The sequence below is a fragment of the Podarcis bocagei genome (genome assembly GCF_964188305.1).
Source record: "Podarcis bocagei genome assembly, chromosome: 9".
NCBI lineage: Eukaryota > Metazoa > Chordata > Lepidosauria > Squamata > Lacertidae > Podarcis > Podarcis bocagei.
Window position 1 is genome coordinate 34,406,139 of NC_138134.1, and position 16,312 is coordinate 34,422,450.

At 46.3% G+C, this 16,312-nt stretch overlaps 1 protein-coding gene across 5 annotated transcripts in view; it reads right to left on the minus strand.

Annotated features, from left to right (window-relative positions):
- The window catches only part of PALLD (palladin, cytoskeletal associated protein), a 240,967-nt gene that overhangs the window by 62,779 nt on the left and 161,876 nt on the right, over positions 1 to 16,312 (minus strand). The window contains exon 1 of one of the 5 annotated variants that reach the window (XM_081208673.1): positions 10,540 to 10,905. The exons of the other annotated variants lie outside the window; for them this stretch is intronic. The gene's annotated coding sequence lies outside the window, so the exon portion shown is untranslated. Of the gene's footprint in view, positions 1 to 10,539; positions 10,906 to 16,312 lie in introns of those variants that run through there. 5 annotated transcript variants of the gene reach the window in all.

Below are 16,312 nucleotides of genomic sequence, written 5' to 3' on the forward strand. Positions count from 1 at the left end.
AGGTGTCGCCGCAGCTGATCGTGGACTTCCTGCAACTCCGACGCGAACGCATCTGCTGTCTGCGGCTCCCCCTCCCCCACTCTTTCCAGTCCCGGGAAGGTTCTGGGGTGCCTCCCGTTGTTGGCGAAGAACGGCGTGACCCCCGTGGACACGTGCTTCGTGTTGCTGTAGGCGAACTCGGCGAGCGGCAGGTAATCCACCCACGTCGCAGGCTGTTGATTCGCATAACATCTCAGGTACTGCTGCATGATGGCATTGACCCGCTCCGCTTGCCCGTTGGTCTGCGGGTGTCTCGCCGACGCCAGGTTGATCTTGACGTTCAGGAAGCCCATCAGCTTCTGCCAGAAACTCGAGATGAACTGCCGCCCCCGGTCGGACAGAATAGACCGTGGCAGACCGTGAACCTTGAACACGTGGTCTATGAACAGTTTGGCGGTTTGCTCCGCCGTGGCCACCTTGGCACACGGAATGAAATGTGCCATCTTGGAGAACAAGTCCACCACCACCAGCACGGCCGTCTTGCCCCTCGAGCTGGGCAGATCCGTGACAAAGTCCAGGGCCACTCTCTCCCATGGTTCGACCGGAGTTTGCAGCGGTTCCAACAGTCCGGCCGGCGGTTTGTGCACCGGTTTGGCCCTCTGGCAGGTGTCACACCGCGCCACGTAGTCCGCGACCTCCCCTCTCATTCCGGGCCACCAGAAGTCCCTGGCGACTAATTCCACCGTCTTCTCCTTGCCAAAGTGCCCGGCAGTGGGCGCGTCGTGCAGCTGCTGCAGTACCTTGGCGCGAAGTTCGTCTCCCGGCACGTAGATGGCCCCTTTACGAATGAGCAATCCATCTCTCAGCTGGAACTCGTCGGTAGCTGCCGTGCCCCTGTGTACCTCTGCCATCTTCGCTTGCGCGAAGGAGTCATCCTGCAACGCTCGCCGCACCGCCTCCAGGTCCACTGTTGCCGCAGCGCACGCCCACACTGTTGGTGCGAAGATGTGCATGGCGGCCGCTGGCTTGGCGTCCTCCAGATATTGTGGCTTACGAGAGAGAGCGTCCGCCATGATGTTGGTGTCCCCCGGGACATACTCTATTCGGAAGTTAAAGTTCGCAAAGAACTCAGCCCAACGTATCTGCCTTTGGTTCAGGAACTGTGCCGTGCGCCAGTGCTCCAGATTCTTGTGGTCCGTGCAGACCTGCACTGTGTGCTTGGCGCCGATCAGGAAGTGCCTCCATGCTTTGAATGCTGCATGAATGGCCAGCAACTCCCTGTCCCAGATGGTGTAATTCTGTTCGGACTTGCTGAGCTTCCTGGAGTAAAACGCTCCCGGCCGCCAAACCCCCTGCGGGTCTTTCTGCAGCAGGACTGCTCCCACGGCTCTGTCCGAGGCGTCTGTCTCCACCCTCATCGGCCTGCTGGGGTCGACATGCAGCAGCTGCTCTTCCGACGCGAAGAGACGCTTGAGTGCCTGAAAGGACTGCTCCGCCTGCTCTGTCCAGATGAATTTCTTTTTCTTGGAGCTAAGCGTGTCCGTGATGGCCGCTGTCTGCATAGCGAAGCCTTTGATAAACTTGCGATAGAAGTTCGCGAAGCCGACAAACCGTTGGACCTCCTTCCGGTTGCGTGGGCTCTTCCAGTCCAACACCGCTCGAACCTTGGCGCTGTCCATGGCGAGCCCCTTGTCAGACAACTTGTAGCCCAGAAAATCCACCTCCGTCACGTCGAATTGGCACTTCTCCAGCTTGGCGTAGAGCCTATGCTGCTGTAGCCTGCTTAGCACTTCTCTGACGTGTCTGTCATGCTCCTGCTGCGATTCCGAAAAGATCAGGATGTCATCTAAGAAACAGACGCACGTCTTGTAGAGGAGCCCCGCCAACACGTGATGCATGAACGCTTGAAAAACGTGGGAGCCATTTTGCAATCCAAAAGGCATAACTCTATATTCGTAGGTGCCCAGAGGCGTGAACATGGCCGTCTTCCACTCATCCCCTTCCCGCATGCGAATGAGGTTGTACGCCCCTCGCAGGTCTAACTTGGTGAACACGCTGCCCTTCCGTACCTTTGCGAGGAGGTCGTCGATCCGGGGCATGGGGAAGTCCGATGGCTTGGTCACACTGTTTAAGATGCGATAGTCCACCACCAGTCTTTTTTGGGGCGTGTCCCGCTTCTTAACAAAGAACACCGGACTGCCCCCCACTGCCTTGGACTCCCTGATGAAACCGCGCTCCAAATTATGATCTATGAACTCTTTGAGTTCCTGTAGTTCGTCCTCAGACATGGAATACAGCTTCCCTTTAGGTAGCGCCGCCCCCGGCAGCAGGTCAATTTTGCAGTCATATGGTCTGTGGGGGGGCAGCCTGTCCGCCTCCTTCTCGCAGAAAACCTCCAAAAATTCTGCGTACTTGTGGGGAATCGCTTGCAGCGTGCCTAGCAGCAGCTGTGACTCCTCTTCCTCCCCGTCCTGCCGGGGGACGATGCAGTGTTCAGCACAAAAGGAAGAGCCGAAGGTCAGCTGCCTCTGGTACCAAGCCAGCGTTGGGCTGTGCTTGTCCAGCCAACTCATGCCCAATACAATGGGCGTGCCCGATAGTCGAGTGACGTTGAAGCTGATGATTTCCTTGTGATTCCCAAGGCGCATCACCATTGGTGGCGTCTGCTTCACCACTTGCCCCCCTAGCAGCTCCCTGCCATCCACCGTGACCACCTGCAGGGGCAGCGTGGCCGGCAGCAACTGTATAGCGTGCCGGTCTACAAAGTCTTGCCCTATAAAGTCCGCATTGCTTCCGGAGTCAATGGTGAGCGGCACGTCCATGGTGATTCCATTGGGCAGCTGGAGCGATGCGGTGAGCCTCACTACCGGTTTGGGCGGGAGGGGGTCCATGGGCTGTGAAATCTCCGGGGACTTCTTCAGTGACACGTCTGGCTGGGCCCCATTGCCTCTTCCTCCAGCCAGACTGCGTCGTTTCCCTGCTGTGGTCCTCCTTGTTGCGTTGCTGCAGTTACCATTGCTGAGGCTGCAGTGTGCTTGTGGAGCCTCTGGGGACACTCTTTCGCCATATGCCCTGGCTCCTCGCAGATGTAACACTTCCTGTTCCTTCTAGGAGGCTTCGCTTTCACTGTTGTCGGTGCTAGGGCTCTGGCTGCTGATTGAGCCCTTGCACTTCCAACCTCCATAGGTTCCCCACCTCCTCCTTGTGGAGGCGTGGATTGCGCACGCGCTGCTTCTCTGGGAAGGAAGGAGGAGCCCCTGGCTGGTTCGCGCCCTCCCCGCCCTTCGTCCCTGTTCCACGGACGTTCTTCCAGCCGCACCCCCACGGCTAGCGCCCTCTGAACGATCTCCTGCGTGGTCCGGGGTCTCTCCCCCCTCGCAATTTCATCTTTCACAGAGCGGTGCAATCCCTCCCAAAACAGGTCTCTTACAGGAGCCGAATCCCTGTCCCATTCCAGAGCACTGACCAAAGCGAAAAAGCGGGCATGATACTGCCTTACGCTGGCCCTTCCTTGTTTAAGTCCATGCATCCGCTGCCGAGCAAGATCCACGTCAATGCTTGATAAGAAACACCCATCCATCGCTTTAATAAAGGCATCCGCATTTTGGAGCGCCGGATCCTTATCCCTCCACAAATTGCGTAGCCATGCTTTAGCTTCCCCATGCAAATGGGACATGATGAACCCCACTTTCTCTTGCTCATCTCTAAAGTCTTTGTCCAGCAGTTGCAGTGCACACATTACATCTGCTCTAAAATTGGGGTACTGTTGCAAATTCCCATCGAAGTGAGAGACCAGCCCGCCTGTTCGTCTCGCCAACCCAATTCCCTCCTGTTTGGGTGTCAGTTGCCCGTGCTTCGTAAGCATGTCCAACCTGACCTGGAGATCCCTGCAGGCGGCAGCTGCCTCCTCCTCTCTCTTCCTGGATGCAAGAGCCTCGGCAGTCAGTTGTGACACTGCTTTTCTGAGTTCCTCTATCTGCTGCTCAGCCGTCATGTTGTCTGCCGTTTGTGAGCTAGCTAGTAGGCACCTGCTTCTCTCCTCTCCTCGAGGCTGTAGATGCCCACAATTTTTGGAGACGGAGCTTACTGTCAGAGCTGCTTCAAGATCCTAGCTCACAGAGGATCACGCTAGCCAGCGGTCATTAAGTAAAAGTCTTTATTGAGTTAAAGTTTCCATTCTCAAGCTGCTACGTGCAACTCTACGTCTAATGGCTAGATCGGCGAAGCTCCGTCTGAGTCTCCGCCCCTTGTGCACCAACTTAATATCCTAGCCCTGCTCCACCTTTTCCGCCTGACTGCTCTCCTCTGGGTCCCTCTGCCCCCCGGGGTCTCCTCCCTCCGGGATTCCTCTGACGCCGACCCCCCGGAACTCCCTGTCTCCTTGCGCCGGGCTTTAGGACCTGGCTCCCTTTCCTGGCTGCCTACTGCGTCACTTCCCTGTGCATTTGAACTTGGCGCGCGCGCCCAACCTTCCACTTTCCGTCTGACCGTTTCTTCGCTCCCCGATGGAGGTGTGGCCACTCCTGACTCGTGCCCTCCCCCCTGTTGCGAGCTGCCAGCGCTTGATCTCTGGCGCTCTTCCTCTTCCCTGCTCTCTGGCTGTGACGCTGGTCCCGATTTCCAACTGCTCCCCTCGGAGTCCCCTCTGGCTCTATCTTCCTGGGGTGTCCCCCTAGGCTCCCCCCTTGCCCTGACCACTGGTGCCCCTTTCTGTGAATCTTCTGATTCACTGGAAAGGCTCGGAGATCTCGGGCCGTCGTCATCACTCATCTTTTCTTCTGCCTCCTCCCCCTCGCTCTCTGTTTCCTCCCTTGCCCTTGCCTCTGCTCCTGAACCCCTGACAGAAAGGAATTTCTTTTTAAACACAGCAGTGATTTCCCATAATAAATTGGTTTCCTCAATAAATTGGTTCCCTTTTCCTATTTGGAACCCATGTCAGACTCATTCCCTGATCACATGTTTCCTTAATAGCCCATCAGTTACTGCACAGTTTTCAACACACAGTGAAGGAAAGGCCATGAGTGCAAACACACACACACACACACACACACACACACACACACGAGAGAGATACTGGTGTTTTCTGGCATCTTAGACTTGTGTAGGTGGTAGAACTACAGACAGATTAATACCCACATTCCAAAGAGTGTGCCCAATTTTAAAGACAATGCCAGCCCCAGGCCAAGTAGCTTTTATACAGTCAACTGCATTGCATTCAAAAGGGTTCTCTGACCTAGTACACAATGAAGTCACCAATAGGAAAGAGTGTTCAATTATGGGCAAAACTCCCTAATCAAATTTGCTTCACCAAAACTGCTATTTTCCTTAAAGGGCAGAAGATATAGGTGCATATATGTTTCGTCCTATGAGACAAATAATAGCGTTGGGTCAGGGAGTGACTTAAAAACAGCAAGATTGTGTGTGTGTGTGTGTGTGTGTGTGAGAGAGAGAGAGAGAGAGAGAGAGCTCTTAATTGGAAGAACATTCTATGCAATACAGTTACACTAAATGTGTTGGTAAATGGGTAAAGTGAGAGAGATGGCTAACCTCATCTGCTAGCACAACAGCTAACATAAATCACCATGCAGCTTCAATTAGCACTGCCAAACACCCCTCCCCTCAAAAAACCCCACCTTTTGAGAGATCAGTCACATCTAGTTAGGCTCTTGAAAGTGTGTCCCGTCCCCCGCAATCAGAGTGAAAAATGTCCCAAAACAAGGGTAAGAGTAAGGTTCCAGGTGCAGTCTTTAGCATCAGAAGTTAGAAACCTAGCAGAGAGCTCTTGCGTGCCAAACAAACAGAAAATATACTTGGCTTAGAGGTAAAGAGGTGAATCTCTTGGAGGAAGCACACATGAATTACCAAAAGTTATACGTCCACCTTATCTAGAAATATGAAAGACAGTTCCCAGAATTGCATCACACACAAAAAACGGTGGTGGGGGTTTGAGAATATGAAGAGGGTGGGATTATACTGATGGGTAAGGGACTCTGTTCTCAGTGTTAGGACCCAAGTTAAACAAAAACAAAGAACCTGTACCTGGGACATAGATGAGAGTGAGAGCACAACTAGACCAGACACTGATGTCATCATGGGCAGGTTTAGTGCCTATCCTCAGCTGGGGCCCAAAGCCTGTCTTTCATGTGTGTTTCTGGAGGCCCAAAATAAAAACACATGTTCTAACTCTAGCAATTGATTTGTTCTAATTGAACCACTGAGCCTCTTGGGCTTGCCGATCAGAAGGTCAGAAGTTCGAATCCCTGTGATGGGGTGAGCTCCCGTTGCTTGGTCCCAGCTCCTGCCAACCTAGCAGTTCGAAAGCACACCAAAAAAAGTGCAAGTAGATAAAGAGGTACCGCTCTGGCGGGAAGGTAAATAGTGTTTCTGTGTGCTGCTCTGATTTTGGTGTTCTGTTGTGCCAGAAGCGCCTTAGTCATGCTGGCCACATGACCCGGAAAAACTGTCTGCAGACAAACGCTGGCTCCCTCGGCCTGTAAAGCAAAATGAGCGCCGCAACCCCAGAGTCGTCCATAACTGGACTTAACCATCAGGGGTCCTTTACCTTTTTAAATTGAAGTGCTGATCTGGTAGCCTTATCCAAAGGCTAATTGTAATTTAGAGACTTAGGTGTATCTACAGGACAATCTTAGAAAGGTTTATATCAGTTTAACAACAAAACTTATCTCTCATGAGCTATTTTGTGACATGATGGGCATATGTGGTGCTGTAAATGACAGGCCTGCTACTCTGTACAGCAGTGTGTGCATCCACATGATTCCTGCATGGCCTGCCTCACTGCAAGTGCATTTCCCAGCTTGAAGCCTGATGGAAGCCTGTGCATGGGCTTTTGTTTGCACTGGACAGACACACTAAATTTGGCAACCATCTGTGCAATTCAAACTTAAATGTAAAGCATTTTTCACATGCAGGGTTCTGTATGTCCAATACAACCGTCTTTCTCTTCAGAGAAGGCAAATACCTCAAAAAGGGAGTTAAGCTATGTAAAGTTCAAATGCCTCTGAACACTATATGAATAATGCAACAGATGAAGATTCAGTAATCTTAGCTGTAAAATGAAACTAGTTAGATGTTTCTTTGGTAGCAATCCAATGTAAGACTTAGTAAATCTTTGATGTCCCTTTGTTTAATCGTAGGACAAATAATGGATGAAGTTTGAAACTGTACAGCCCATTTCCCATGAATGTTGCCTGCTGAAAGGCTGAACTGAAAAGCAGGTACTTGTCACTGGGTGCAATGCAGGTACAACTGATATCCATTTTGCACAATTCACTTGTGATGTACCAGTCTGTCAGTGCACGTGCAAGTACAGTAGAATCTCAGTTTTCAAACATAATCCGTTCCAGAAGACCATTCGATTTCCAAAACGTTTGAAAACCGAGGATCAAAGGGCTGTTGGCAAAGTCTATGGTGAAAATTGAGAAATGTGCCTTGGAATTCGTTCAACTTCCGAGGCATGTTTGAAAACGGAAGCATTCACTTCCTGGTTTTCGGCGTTCAGCTTCCGAAACTTTCGGCAGCTGAGACGTTCGAAAACCGAGGTTCCACTATACATCTTTAAGGTACAGTCATTTAAAAACAAAAATGAGCAAATATTTGTTATTGTTCTGCTTATCCTATTCAGCTTCCCAAAATGTGCATACTGTATTTTTCCATGTATAAGATAACCCCTATTTTTTTGAGCCTAAAATTAAGAAATAAATATTTTAATCATTCCGTGTATAAGACAATCCCCAATTTTAAACTTTAAAAAATTGGGGGGAAATATAGTCTTATATATGGAAAAATACAGTACATTTATTAATTCCATAAATGATCTAGAATACTCAATACTTTTCAAGATCACCCAGCCCCATATGTTTGAGACTTTCCTCTGAGCCTTTGCTCTGCATGGCTTCACTATCTGGGTGGCAATGCAGGACAAGGTCTTCTCTACTGGGGCAGTAATAATAATATTGTAGTCCTCTCCATAAAGGTAGTCTATAAACATAAGACTCCAAACATCCAAACTTTCCGATCAGACATCTGAATGGCATACTCATCACTGGATAGGGGATTTCCCATACAGCTTTCACTTTTTCAGTTGCTGCTGGTGCTACTTTCTGCACACACTTTAGATGTAATACGCATTTTTATGTGGTTGCACTTTTAGATTTTCCAACACCACAATGAACAAGCTATCCATCAAACCATTCAGCATATTGGCTGCTGAAATGTATAATCTTGTGATAAATATGCCAATTCAATAATTGAGTGTTGCATTTACTAAAAACTCTAAATCAAACTTCACTGGTAGATGCAAGTCTGCATAGACCTTCAGTTTCCATATGTAATGATTTTAGAACTAGCCATTTATTTTGCATTAGCAAACCAAACTGAAAGTTTTATTTCTTGATTTAAATAAAAGCAACAGCCGCAAGATAATATTTCATGTTAGTTTCCACAGCAGTGGCTACCAATATTTCCTGTTTCTCGCAGAAACTTTCTGGCAACCAGGTCATATGGCACTGCAATGCATTTCTAGGTGGATTAGATCCAGACTAAATTAGCTATGCTTTAGTCATGGGCTAATTTAAGATCCCATTATTCCAATGGAACGAAAGTGTGGCTAGGCTGCAATCCTATACAAACATAGGAGACTAAGTTCAAGAGAACTCAAAAGGGCTTACTTCTGAGTAGACATGTATAGGACTGTACCATTGCATTGGAATGCAACTCAATGTACATTTGTTTTAATGGTCTCTTCATCTAACAACAATTCTCATAATAATCGAAGTATTGATAAGTCACTGGACTAAATTAAATACTCTCTTGTCTTTCACACTAAGCCAACTCCAGCCAGTAAAAAAACATACCCCTGAGTTATAAAAACTTACATGCAATCACACACAAAGGGGACACTTTCTTAGTCATTCCGTGCTTAGGATCAATTGCCAATGACTCAGTAAACCTTTTAGGCAAGTTTCTTGAGGTCAAGAGATTTGCCAAAAGATAAAGGTTTCCTTATGAAGTACATTACAGACACTATCAGTTACTCGTCCTACTCATTTCATGGTTAGCATCTGTCTTAGTTAATCACAGGCTCTTTCATCTGCCCAGAGGCCATCAGGGAAGACCAAACGCCAGTAAGCCACACAGCACAATTCTCCTCCCCATCTCCCCGTCCATAAATCATGCAGCAATGTGTGTGCGTGTGTACGTGTGCTCTTAAGCATTCTTTGTTAGATGATAGTACTGCAATCATTCCCATAATGTCCATAAGAGAGACCCCCCCCACTCAATACTACAGTTTAATTTGCTTCTTAGTTTAAACCACACCATGGTCTAGCTAGCACTACACACAGAATATTTGTTGCTTCATCCATACGCCTTCTAAATTAAAACACACAAATCCCCATTCCTATTTTTAGAGTGCAGTTTTTCATATTCCTTCATCTAATACAGATATAAACGTTCCCAAACCACTGGTTTCTTTTTGAAAACCAATGTATCTCCTTTTGCTTTCCAAGTTTCTGTAAACACATCATTATATTTTAAAAAGGAGGGTGGGTGGGGGAGTCAAGTTTTACTTTCCCCAGCATTCTTCTTAATTAGGTGCCTGCTGCCAGGAAACTTTCATGTACTTTGTGTCCAGTTTGACCATTTAAACAAATGTCTACAGCAGTCAGCAAGATGGACAGACAGAAAGGAAGAAGGAACCCACAGGGGCAGTTGCTCTGCAATTTACAAAGCTATTGTAAGAGTACCACCACCACCAATTTCTCTCAACTCTCAGTTAGAGAGAACTGACAAAAACAAACCAACAGCACGAGTACACAAGTTGACACTGCCAAAAGGATCTTTTCGTAAGTTTGCCAATGACCTGTTGCACTTTGAGAAAAAGCATGAGAAAATATAGCCTTGAGGTTATGGGCCACTTACTTGACAAAACACTTCTGTAATATTTGTTAAATCAGGGGATGGTTTGGAAGATTGGCCTCAATTCAAAACTGCACATATTCCTTTTTGTGTTTTGGATTTTACTATCCTCACTGAAGCTTTTAAACTTGTTTATGCTGGAAAGTATGCTTACCCTGACCCTTTCTGCTTTCCCCAGTGGTATTTTTGCTTTAAAATGAAAAGAATAATCTTCCTTAAAAGTGCAAAAGGAAAAAGGAAAAGTGGCATCCCCCGCCCCCCAAAAACACCCTGCCTATGTGTGAGAAATCACACATGCTCCTAGACTGAAACAGCTGCTGCCACACTGGCATCCCAACTGGACTTGAAAAAACTAAAGTGATGCCAAAGACTGCAAATAAAGCAGGGCTGCCAAAGCATGTCTCCAATTACAGAAAGATTAACTAATACAGGAAGATACACAGAAAGAAGTGGTCCAGAGTAGAGCCCAATGCAACTAGCTAACATATACGATTACGTTACACGATTCTATGTACGTAACTGCATTAAATCAGCCATCCTACAGCTTCCCTGTTCAGCATATTTACTTACCTGATACACAAAAGGCACGCACAGAACTGCTACACAGAAACCCTCTCATCTTACCTTTCCTGCGTCTAGTTCACACCAGTGTGGAACGTCTCTCCATGAAGCGGTAAGGCAGACCAGCTGCAGCAGTAAAACCAGCACTTTGGGAACTGAAGTGGAGTTGAGCAGGTACTCAATGATATATACAGATTAGTCAGAGGAGAGAACACCAACTTCATGACTCAGTGATTCTTCACTAAGGCTTTCTAGCTCTTGCAGTTTCACAATAAGAGTCCCTCCAAGGTCCCGGGAATCCAAGCAGTCAGTTGCTAAAAAGCAATGTTTGAAAGCGGGGGCGGAAAAGGGAGAATACTGTCATGGTCTTTCATTTCTTCTGGGCTCCTCTTCCTTCGCCACAGTCTGCTAAAGCTCTCTCAGGGTCGCCTTAGAGGAAGGCAGGATTTTGGAATGTTTTAAACGTCTCCATGAGGGGCTCCTGTCCAGATAGTAGCAGGCTGCTTTAGCAATAGTCTCTTTTCCACGGTGCCTTTGTGTCTGTTTCCATTACAAATTACAGAGAAATCTCTAATAAATCAAGCATGAGAAAGAAACAGCCTGGGTTTTGTGGTGCTAGTGCATTTTAAAATGGCAGTGTCTGAAAGAGTTTTGCCGCAGGTTCTTACAGCGGCACGGGATGGAGATTATATTTTCTTAGGTGTCACAATACTTTTTTTTTCCCCAAGAGGAGAGGGTGGCAGAAAGGAAATGTATGGCATAAGTTTAATGAATGGGGAATTACTGCTTTGCTTTCCAGAGAAATGCTGTGTTGCCTTTTTTGCCCCTGTACACCAACTTAGAGGGTGGTTGTTGTCCCCCCCACCCAATATTAAGTAGTTTATAAAGGTAAAGGTACCCCTGCCTGTACGGGCCAGTCTTGTCAGACTCTAGGGTTGTGCGCTCATCTCACTCTAGAGGCCGGGAGCCGGCGCCATCTGCAGACACTTCCGGGTCACGTGGCCAGTGTGACATCGCTGCTCTGGCGAGCCGGCACCAGAGCAGCACATGGAACGCCGTTTACCTTCCCGCTATAAAGCAGTACCTATTTATCTACTTGCACTTTAAGGGTGCTTTCGAACTGCTAGGTGGGCAGGAGCTGGGACCGAAAGACGGGAGCTCACCTCGCCGCGGGGATTCGAACCGCTGACCATACGATCGGCAAGTCCTAGGCACTGTGGTTTTACCCACAGCGCCACCCACGTCCCTTAAGTAGTTTATAAATGCTTTTAAATAAATAAATAGTGCTGCAGTTAAGCCATTATTAAATAAGATCTATGCATATTTGCTACGAAGCCAGTCAGAGTGTACACTACGGGACTCTCACAGAGAAGAGGCCAAAGGTAGATCTCAATCTACTGACAGATCTCTGGATGCTTTGGAAGGCAGATCTCTGGATGCTTTGGAATAGATTTATGATTTATTTATTTCTTTTTTAAAGCATCAGCAGTAACAAAAGGGTGACCCAACTTTCCCTTTCAGCTCGGGAGAAAAGTGGGTTTTTGTAAGAATGGATTCTAAGCTCATTTCTAGTAATGAAAACAAATTATTGGGCTGTAATAAAATGTGTCAGAATTTAAATGTGGCTCAACCCCCCCCCCCCGACTACTGTTTTTCTCATTGTCCCTGTTGGAGGATCTCAAGGGTCTGTTGAAAAGCAAAAACAAAGTAGATTCACCGGCCTGTATTATGCCCATCCCAGTGTTAGAGAACGCCATGAACGATTTCCCTATGTTCATGCATCCGTCACCAAAATAACTTACCCTAAAAGCAGCCTCACTAAAGTATATGCCGCTAAACCCAACCTGGTGCCCTCCAGATGTCTAGAACTACAACTTCCATCTGCATTGAAGTCCCACCCTCTTTATTGGCTTAACCTTAACAATCTAAAGCTACTCAAAATAGTTAAAGTACTTCTGAAAGACACCAAGACTAAACCTTTGGTAAGTGTCCAGAAGAGAAAAATTCAGAGGGATAGCAAAAAAAAGCAAGTTCTCTGAACCTTGCAGGTGTACAGCAGGAGGATGCTTTGGGTTGTTCTTGAGATTATCACAAACACGTTAGAGAAAAGGTCACAGCTTTAATGGGAAACATGCAAAAAGTCCCAGATTCAATCCCAGGCATTGCCAGATTGGCTGTCGACATCCGTCTGTCTTGGGAAACAATGGAGGAGTGTGCCTTTGGGGGTGAAGTCAAACTGTTGGGAGTTGTAGCGCCTGCTGTGGCTGTAGAGACCGATACAGGAGAGACATGCTTTGCTGCTGCCGGGACAGATGAAGGTGTCTGGCTGGGCCGCTGCAGATGTACCACGGCATTTCTTCTTCCCATCACTCTTCCCAGTGGTCATTCTTCCTCTGGTCACTGCTGTGGATACACAACCTGTCTGTCTGTCTGTCTGTCTGTCTCCAAGCCCTGCGGTCGTCTGCAAGGGATTCCCACATGGAGGGTTGATGTTGCCAGCCTTCATGTCATGTTTGCAGACATCTTTGTAACACAGAGTTGGTCTGCCAATGGGCTTAGTGTCTGAAGCCAGATCCTAGTAGAGCACGTCCTTTGGTATACTGACATCTTCCATTCCATTCCATTCTCAGTTAGGGCTGAGAATACCCTGCAGAACCACCAACAGTCAGACTGTACTGATGAGCTACATGGACCATTTGTCTGACTTGCAGTGCTTCCCCACCCAGGGGGTACTCAAGTACCAACACCTCCTTTTTTTGTTACTGTTAAAAAGTATGGCACTTACTGTAACCATAGTGAGTACCGGCACCTATTTTTCTAGGGGGAAAAGCACTGCTGACTTGATATAAACTCCTCAGATATGTTGGACCCATAACATTAAGGGTTTTGTAGATTCAAAGGTGCCCCTAAGGTACAGGAAGCACTCAGGGTCAGCCTGCCCATGAGCTGCGGTGAGGCAGTCACCTCAGGCAGCAGATTGGGGGACAGTTGTGAGGGGTGGCAGATACGGGTCCCTGGAATCACATCACACCACTTGCCACCTCTTCCTCCTTTGCCTGCTCTTCTCTGGCTTCCTTTTGGTGGCGGTGGTGGAGTAAGGTTCGGTGGGGGGATTCAGATTTGTCAGGGCAGCTTCATCAGGTAGTGACATCTTTTTGTTTTGCTTCAAACACCAGAACTTCGTGGGCTGGCCCTGAAGTGTTGACGCATGGCCAAATGATGCCAGTTTGCACAAATCTAGTCCCCCAATATTATCAGCTGTCTGCTGAAACCCAGCATCTGCAGAAACCGCACAGGAAACATTCTAGTGATATATAGCGATGAGCCATAACCACAGATATATTTCTGTAAAGCGCACGGAAGAACACAGAAGATGTCCTGTCCAGGGCCTGAAGCCGTATCGTAAAAGCATTGCAGTCAATAACACTAAATGACATTTCGTCATCAGTCTCTGGAAAGAGATTGGCCAGGAAAAAGACAATCTAACTTGCTCCTGTGGCTTAGCAGCTTGATATGTCAAACTTGGCAGATGAAGGTTTGCATAGCATGGAGATAAACGATATCACCTGACAATATCTGCACATCAAGCTACTGCTAAAGGAACAGCCAAAGGTGTTCACAAAAAAACTGGTGATCTTTCTCTAGAAGCAGCAATACTTTTTCATTCATTGGTCTCTGGCAAAGCACTGTCAGCTGAAATGGAAATTTCAGTCCCAGTAAAGAAAGTTGGCAACATCCAAGTTATACCTGAAGCGTTAAAGCAGCTACCTTTTCCACCTCCTTCCCTAAAAAGAGATCAGAAGCTACCTGTAACTGACTGCTCAGAGACTGAATGTACTGTAAGTATACTTTTAAAAAAGCAGTTAAATGTTATCTTAAAAGGGGCAACAACAGCATGATACAGAACATTCTAATCCAAAATTGTACAGTTCACAATTCATGTTTGCTGTATACCCTGGAATAAAGATATAAAAAGTATTTTCATCATTTGTTTCGGAGTAAATAGACACTGATTGTAGGTATTACAAAAGACAGAAATGAAAATTCCTTCTCAATATCAGAAGGGCATTGCTGCTTGCATCACATTACAAAATCCATTAAACCACGCAGTTTCTGACGCAGTGTGCCTTCTTCAACAAAGGTCAATTGGATTATAGAGCACAATTTAGTTGGGCTCAGCTGGTTTCCTGGCACCATGGATACCAATGTGATGCCATAGTTACAACTCGGTTAAATTCAATTCCAAGTGTCAACTATTTGCCATCATCAAATGGTTTTAAACTATGTGATGTTATGTGAGATAACATCACTGATCCTAAGGGTGTAAATACACCTGGGTTTTTTATTGCCTTTATTATTCTCAGACTATTTTTATGATGCGCTCTGTTCTTTTATTTCCAAACTGATTATACATAATAAAACTGAAACTCTCCAATAAAGTCGTTGGCTTTACCAGCTTCAGAGCAAGTCATGATATTAAACCAACTTCAAAATGTGGCTTGTTCTGAACGTGGCAACCAGTTTTGCATTGCAGACAAAACTGGAAATGATTTAATTAGAGCAGGAATAAAGAACCTTCGATCAGCCAGATGTTGTTGTTGTACAACTCCCAACAACCCCAGCCAAAACAGGACCAAAGCTCATGGGAAATGGAATCAAACAACATCTGGAGGACCACAGGTTCCCCATCCCTAAATTAGAGGTTTCCTGGTTTGGTTGCTTATGCTGTGAAGGGAGAAGCAAAGGTGTGTGAGTGTGAATATTCATACCTCATATTTCTCATTCATATATCATATTTTAAGTCAATATATGATAATCAGAACTGCACCACCCTATTTTTAAGATTTCAATTGAGTTTTGTTATTTGCATCCCAGAGCAGATTCACTTGATCCACGTCTCCTTGGGCAGTATGGAATCAGACCCACTCTAGAATACGAATCTCACCCAATTTTCATTTTATTTAATTGGAAATAAATCCAAATTTTATTAAAAGACACACAAAAAATCTTGTGTCATGCTAAAAACATTACAGCAAAAGTAGTTTACAAAAATATTGCTACCAGAAACATTCTTTGTAGCTTTAACTAGAGTCTTGGAAAGGCATTTATATATTATAGAAATAATCTTGGAAAGCTGCTCCATCATTCACCTTTCCAAAGTGATACAATTATCTATAGTAGAGGGGTGCAAAGCTACTTTTGAAATTGAAAATGATTCAGGAATCTAGAGATGTGAATAGTCCACATAACAGATGAAGCGATGTTCTAGCTAAAAATAATAATTGCATTCACTTTGGCATTATTCATAATTGCTAAAATAGTCATGTAGCTGTCCTTTCAAGTAGTCCTCACAATGCAACCCAGGAAGAAGTTATTTACAGCTGTAGAAAGTGTGTTTCAAGTGGTAGATAGTCATTTTTTATGCTTTACAATTGTCACCTTGTAGATTATAGCCAGACACAGTGTTGTCAACCTATATTTTCTGACTGCTTGTGGGGGGAAAATGTGATGGGTTGCAAACTTGATTACAAATAGTACAAGAGTGATAAAACTAGGGCTGCTACTTTAATTATGTTATGGCCATGACAATGAGGAATACAGGCTATACTAATACAGTTTTTAAAAAGAATTTGTCATCCACACTGTGGAATGATTTCCTTGTGGAAATCAGGTGAGCTCTGACTGTGGGACTTTTCCACTGATGACTGAAAGCTTATCTGCTTATCTGCTTACCTAGGAATCCCCCTGACTGGTTCTCGGCATTCCTGGTTACTGAGATTGGTATTTTAACTTTATTGAGGTAGTTTTATTGTGGTATTTGTTGTTGTTGTTTTGT